This window comes from Psammomys obesus, unplaced genomic scaffold (genome assembly GCF_907164565.1).
Source record: "Psammomys obesus unplaced genomic scaffold, mPsaObe1.curated_primary_1811, whole genome shotgun sequence".
Taxonomy (NCBI): domain Eukaryota; kingdom Metazoa; phylum Chordata; class Mammalia; order Rodentia; family Muridae; genus Psammomys; species Psammomys obesus.
The window spans coordinates 7,065,249-7,072,462 of NW_026585587.1; positions in this window are offsets into that span (position 1 = coordinate 7,065,249).

Here is a 7,214-nt window from a genome sequence, read left to right on the forward strand (position 1 = left end):
AGTCAAGACAGGGACCTGAAACCACTACAACCATACTCAGAAGCAGAGAGACAACACAGTGCTGTCCTATGCCTTCCTTAGTTCTTAGCCAGCTGTCTCTGCTCATACAGTTCAGGGCCCAGCCCACAGTTGGCTGTCTCCCCACCTCAATTAACAGTCAAGACAGCCCTGCTCCTCATACCATAGGACAGATAAGTTCAGGCTCCCTTCTAAGCTGGCATTTAAAGCTAATTATCCTATTACTCTTAAAATTGACCTAATAGTTCATCAGTTTCATTTACAAAGTGATAGAAATGGCAAAATAAATTAGGTATTTTTGAAATTGTGTAGTTTGTGACAGTGGTGGCTTCTGGTACCTCCATCTGGTTTATTTCCCTTTCCCCTGCTTTGCCATTTGTTTCTCAGTTGAGCAATGTGCTGTAAGGTGGTGTAAGATTTTGTCCAGAAGGGCCTGATACTGACAACAGTATAATTTTTTTTAAATTTAGTAAATGGCTGTTAAGAATATACCAACACATATGGAGTGGCTGTTTTTTAAGAATGTGGTGGTAGTTGCATGGAAAATGAAATTAGAAGTGACCGAGAATTGTGATCAAAATATGTCTAGAATAGACAGGAGAGGAAGAATTTTCCATTTCTACCCAGGTAGAAAATTCTAGTGGCCTACAAACTTCTGCTTTCTTATAGCCTTCTTTAGTTTAGTTTTTCTTTTTTAACCCTCTCCCCCTCCCTCCCTCCCCCCATTTCTTTTTTTTTTTTTTCCTGACCAGAGAGTGGTGTAGAACATGAACATTGTTCTCAAGTTCCCAGATGATTTGCTTTTTAAAAGATTGAGCTTGTCAGGCCTCTGAAGTCTATTTGCAAGGATTCTGCACTCTTTCCCCAGCACATTTAGTCTGGAACCCATAGGTATCTTTTCACCCTTTGCCACTCTAACCTGCGTGCTTGAACTGAAATGCTATTGGTGACGGCCTGAAAAAGAGCCTGTTTGTTGGGTCTGCCTTCCTTTTAGTCCCTCCTTCATATTCCTGCCACAGCTGTCTGAAAATCCTTTGCTGAAAACCTGTTCTTCATTGATCACTGAATAAAATCTTAGCTCCCAGCCACACTGTCTTGTGAGGCTTAATCATTCTGGCTTTAGGACTTGGTGAAACCACGAGTCTTAATCCGAAGAATACATTGGCTCTTTGTTCAGAATGCTTATTGTTTTGTTTTTTGTTCAGAATGCTTCTTACACATTCTCCAATCTTCTCTATAAGAAAACATGTATTTTCTTTCTTTCTTTCTTTCTTTCTTTCTTTCTTTCTTTCTTTCTTTCTTTCTTTCTTTCTTTCTTTTTCTCTCTCTCTCTCTTTCTTCTTTCTTTCTTTTTTTTTTTTTTTTTCCAAGACAGAGTTTCTCTATGTAGCCCTGGCTGTCCTGGACTCACTTTGTAGACCGGCTTGGCCTCGAACTCACAGCAGTCCTCCTGCCTCTGCCTTCCCAAGTGCTGGGATTACAGGCGTGTACCACCTCGCCTGGTGAGACAAATTTCTGAAATGGTTAGTAACCTTATAACCTCAGCAGTGTGGAGTGCAGCAGGAAGAGCTACAGGCTGCCACACTGAAATCACTTTAAACTTGTGGGCTTTGCAGTCATGGGGGAGAGGAAAAGACTGGTGATTCTTGATATTCTGTGTTTTGTTTTGGGTGAGGGGTTGTTGGCTTTGTTTTTTGTCTTTTTGTAGCCCTAGCCGTCCTGGAACTTACTCTGTAGACCAGGATAGCCTTGAACTGAGAGATCTGCCTGCCCCTGCCTCCTTGAAGGCATGCGCCACCACTGCCCGGCTGATGTGATATTTTTTAAAGTTACCTAAACAGGAGTTAGTGATAGCAAACACTGACTCTGCTCAGTTACTATGTTTGCATTTATCAAAAATGAAAGAAAATGTTGATAGACGTTGGAAGTGTGGGCTGTTGTAGAGGGTTTGCTAATATCCAGATGACACGCCTACTTAACTGTGGATTAGCAAGCAACAAAAAGTGTCCTGTACTCAGTGCTCACTGTTGTGAGTGATTCTGGCTTTGGGGAAAGACGTGGAGCCTTCTTTCTTGGTGGCTTCCGTTAAGTAGCAGAGGTAAAGGTGGGTGTGCAGTGTGTGCTGAGGGGTCTGAGCCCGCCTTCCCAGAGGAGCGTGCACAGGTGCGGCAGACTGCCCACAGCACAGTTTCCACAGGGACACATTTGGGCTTCAGCCATTTCTGCTACTTGTCACCCCCTTCCCTTCACTCTTACTGACAAGAATGCATCATACACGCACAGCTATCTAAAGTATAACTACAACAAAGAGAATGGAAGTGCTGGCTGGCTCTTCCCCTCTACCTCACTTCGGTGTTGAGGTTACATGAAGTGTGCTCAGGTGTCTGGGCACTCACTCTAAAGAGCCTTTGCATCCCACCTGACTGAGTTGTTTGTGAGCATCTGTCTGGTTTTTGTTTTGTTTTTAAATACATATTTTTATTGCAGGTACGTGTGGTTCTCAAATACAGGCATGTTGATGGGAATTTGTGTGTCAAAGTAACAGATGATTTAGTTGTAAGTATACGTTTTTGTTTGTTGCATTGGGGGGTTAGAGTTGACCACGTGTTTAAAATTGTTGATGTAGAGTTCATGCAGGTGACTTAGCGGGGCACGTATTGTACCTAAAGAACTTCTCTTTTCTTTTTTTTAAGATTTTATCTATCTATCTAGATATCTAGATTCCTATCTATTTAAGTGTGTGCGTGTTCTATCTGCATGTATGCATCATGTCAGAAGAGAGCATCAGATTTCAGTACAGATGGTTGTAAACCACTATGTGGTTGCTGGGAATTGACCTCAGGACCTCTGGAAGAGCAGACAGTGCTCTTACCTGGTGAGCCATCTCTCCAGCCCGTGAAGAACTTTCAAGAGCTGTTCTTTTAGATCAGCAAATAACTAACTGGCCTCATGAAGGCAGTGTGCCAGCTGTGGCCTGACACTTGCTTCTTCAGACCGAGAAGCAGAGACTAAAGTTGAGCAGGTTTCCTTTCCCATGAGAAGTAAATGATACATATATAGTTTTTGTTTTTGTTTCTGTTTCTCAGACAGGGTCTCTCAAATGTAGTCATGGCTGTCTTGGAACTCTCTATGTAGACTAGGCTGTCCTTGAACTCACAGAGTGCTAGCTAGTATCAAAGGCATATGCCACCATGCCTGGCTGTGGAAATGATATATTTGAAAAACCAAACCAGGAGCTTGTTACTGTCTCTCTCTGTCCTCTCCTTCCTCCCTCTGTTGGCTGGTCTCGTGGTGTGAGTGCCACAGTGCTGTGGTGGGAGCTGACGCCTGTGCTCTCATCAGTTCGTGTTCCGTTGGTCTCCGCCACTTGCATCGTGAAGACCATTCTCTAACGGGAAGTTTGAGCCCTGTAACTTCACTTTATGTTGGCTTTGCTTTTCTGCCTGTCTTTGCTAATTGTTAGATGTTTCCCCACGAATACTGTCTTTTCCCAGTATTCTGGTCTTGGTTATCTTTTGTACCACTCTTTCTGAACGGTCCATTCAATTCCTGCAGTCTGCTACTTCTGTGTTCATGTCTGTCTGCAGGTTTGTGTCTTTGGGCCCTGTCTGTCTGCGGGGGCTCTGACTAACTAGGAAGTCAAGTACTACATTACACACCAGTCAGGGTTAGCCTTTCCAGAGTGGAGTGGATCAATTCTTCTGGCTCCTCCTCTTCCTGCCACTAAACGTGCTGTCACCCACCTGGCCAGAAACCTGGGCTGGTATTTTCCCCTTCTCTTCTTTTGTTATGCCTATTGTTGGCTTATTTGATTCCTTACTGTACCATACATACACTTGGTTGGGCATTTGGACTTGATATTTTGAGCCTCTTCCGTCTCTTCCTTTTCGCCAGCTCTCCATCTTCACTGACACGCTGTCCAGATTAGGATCATACAACTTGGTTTAGAATTGTCTCCCAATGGTACCCTTGCTTTTAGTTCATCTTGAGCATTGCCAGTGATCTTACACACACACACACACACACACACACACACACACTCTCTCTCTCTCTCTCTCACACTCCCCTCTCTTTCAAGGGCCTGCCACATACTACAGGTATTCTACTACTGAGCACATTCCTAGCCCTGCCAGGATGATTTTTTAAAGTGCAAACTTGATTAAGTCCCTTTAAACATAAAAAGTTTCTTAAGTTTCATCCTCATGTCTTCTCTAACATTTTTTTTATTAGTTAAGAGACTATTCTCTCAAGGAAGAAATCTATAAATCCAACTTAATAGTAAAAGGCTTTTTGTTTGTTTGTTTGTTTTTCTGATGCAGGGTCTCCTGTAGCCCACGCTGGCCTGAACTTGCTTTGTAGCTGAGAATGGTCTTGAACTTTAAAATTTGTTTATTTAATTTATTTTAGGTGTTTGGGTGTGTTGCTGTATCTCTGTCTGTGCACCACATGCGTGCCTGGCGCCTTAGCAGTCCAGAAGAGGGAGTCAGGGCCCAGAACTGGAGCTCCAGGCGGTGTTGACAGCAGGATCTCACTTGCCATGCTTGAGCATTTTCTAGAAGTTTCTTTACATTTCGTCTGCAGCAGTGGCACTAAAATTACACAGGGAAAAAGCAACTGCTGGGTGACACCAGGGAGAACAGAGCAAAATGAAGGCAGACAAGACTTCCAGATACTTGCCACTTACTTGCTTCCTTCATTATTAATATCTAGTTTTGCTTACTTTGTGTATCTTTACATTTTCTGACAGTGCTTGATGTACAGAACAGACCAAGCTCAAGATGTCAAGAAGATTGAGAAATTCCACAGTCAGCTAATGCGACTTATGGTGGCCAAGGAATCCCGCAGTGTCTCCATGGAAACAGAGTGACTGGTTTGAAATGGAGACTGTTTGTTATGTTCTTGGGAAGTAAATAGCTTTTGAAACTGAGAAAGCGTTGGGAAGAAAATATTTATGTAACTGAGCTGTCAAGCTGAGGGACCAGCCTGTGTTCTGAGGTTTGCTTTAGAGTAGGAATGTCAGTTTTTCAGTTAAAAAACCTTTATTTTTGGAAACTGAATAAGAAATACCTTAGAAACTTTTTGCAGATCATTTGCTGTTGGGCAAATATATAATTTTTCTGGTAAATTCATGTCAGTAATTTATAACAAGAAAAGTTAGTTTCTTCTAGATGGTGTTTGTTTAAGAGGAAATAAAATGTAACCTTTTGCTGCATCGGTATGTTTTTTTTTTCGTACCTATCGTGTCAGAGCCATTTATAGTCAACACATGGTGCCTGGGATTGTCTGCTCTGGGCTGTACCTGACTGGTGTTGTGAAGCAGGTCTGCTCTACCTTTCTGGCCAGATTCACGCTGCATTTGAATGGAAGGATTTGTAGTGTCAGCTCAGTGAAGAGAGCCAGATGCAGTTCTGTGGCTGGGCAGGCAGAGTCATGATCACTACAGTGTGCAGAATACTCGTCATGAAGTCCCGCCTGTGGTTTCTTAGAAGGGTTAAGGGTGCTCAGACTGAACTAAAGTAGTAAGTGCAGCGTGCCTCTCAGAACTCTTAGTTTCTAATAAACCAGAATCTGTTTGTATGTAGCTAATGTATTGCTAATCTGACTTTACCATCTAAATGTGAAGTTCCCTGGTTTCTGCTCAAGAGTGAGGTTAAGGTACTGTATTAAAGTATTTGAGTAACATTTTAACCTGAAATTTTTATTAGTTATAAGAGATTTAGTCTGTTTTACAGAGGTCAGTAAATAAAATGTTTTTTGTTGAGGTTCTGAATTTCTTGTATAGGTTCCTTTCTTTCTCTTTCTTTTTTTTTTTTTTTTCTTTCTCTTTCTTTAGCTAGGGTCTCACTAGCCCTGGTTGTCCTGGAACTCACTCTGTAGACCAGGCTGGCCTTGAACTCATAAAGATCCACTTGCCTCTGCCTCGCAAGTGTTGGGACTGAAGCATGCATCACCACAGTTGATTTGTATGGCTTTCTTGAGCAGGGTAAACATTCATTTAATCCGAAATGAATCTAGAGGTACTGAACACAGATGTTTTTATTGTTATTTTTCTCATCATCTTTTTATTACATCAATCTCTAAGCTGTTTGTTGATGATAAAATTGTTTTCTTTAATTAGGAAAGTGCAATTAAACACTGCTTTTTTAATTTCAAGTTTTTACCCCAGAAGTAATGGGGAAAAGGCAATGTGGTCTTTTTCTCATGCACATTTCTTTTTTTATGACCCTGTAGCAATAACTTGGAAGAGAGCATCTCCCATCTGGCTGAGCCCTCATAGCCCATAATAACACCCCAGCGACCATCTCTTTTGAATGGCGTAGTGTAGTGCCCCTGAGTGTCTGTCTTCATCAGCAGTTTTGGATGTCGGAATTAACTTGTATGAATGTATTTTAGCAGTCTGTTTTGTGACATTTGATCAAAGTACAGGGCAGGAACTCAAGCAAGGCAGGAACCTGGAATAGTTAGATAGACGAGTTAATTTCAAAAGTAATAAAAATAAAATGAGCACTGAGGAAACTGAAGTAGGAGGATTCAGAATTCCAGGCCAACCTTGACTACTTAGCTCGTATTAAACAACAACAAACCCAAGAGATTGTACACCTCAGGGAGGAGATTCTGGCAGGAGAGTAAGGAGAAGCTGCGGTGACTGCCACCTGCAGCCAACAGCCTGCAACTGCAGAGTCGCGTGGGCCCAGCTGCCCCCGGTTGGCAGAGCAGCGGAGAGGCTGGTCCCTGCAGCCCGCCTGCAGGTCCCCTTCCTTTTTCTCCCCTCTGTTCCCAGGCATCAGGCCTGTTGCCGTGCTTGCCCCTTCACCAGCTGCTGCCAGTGAGTCACACCTCTTGCTCCAGCCTTGTCTGCTCTCTGGGAGACTTGATTGACATCCATTTGAATTGCAGAATTTTCGCATTAAAGTTAGTTGGATTTAAGTGCCTCAGTTTGGTGAAATGTAAAATGACATTAATAATAATATTTACCTCAGAGTTCTGAGGTCCAAATAATATCAATGCCTGGCACATGGCAACTCTTGTTTATTAAAATTACTAAATTAGACTGTGTTCCGTATTTAGAATATGTTTGGTTGAACACATTGTAGGTGCCTTCCCCATTTCTGTTTGTTTGTTTATTTTGCCTAGGGATACTGTTTTGCGTTTCTAGAAATTGATTTGCTTTCTATTTATGTTTTCATACATTATCA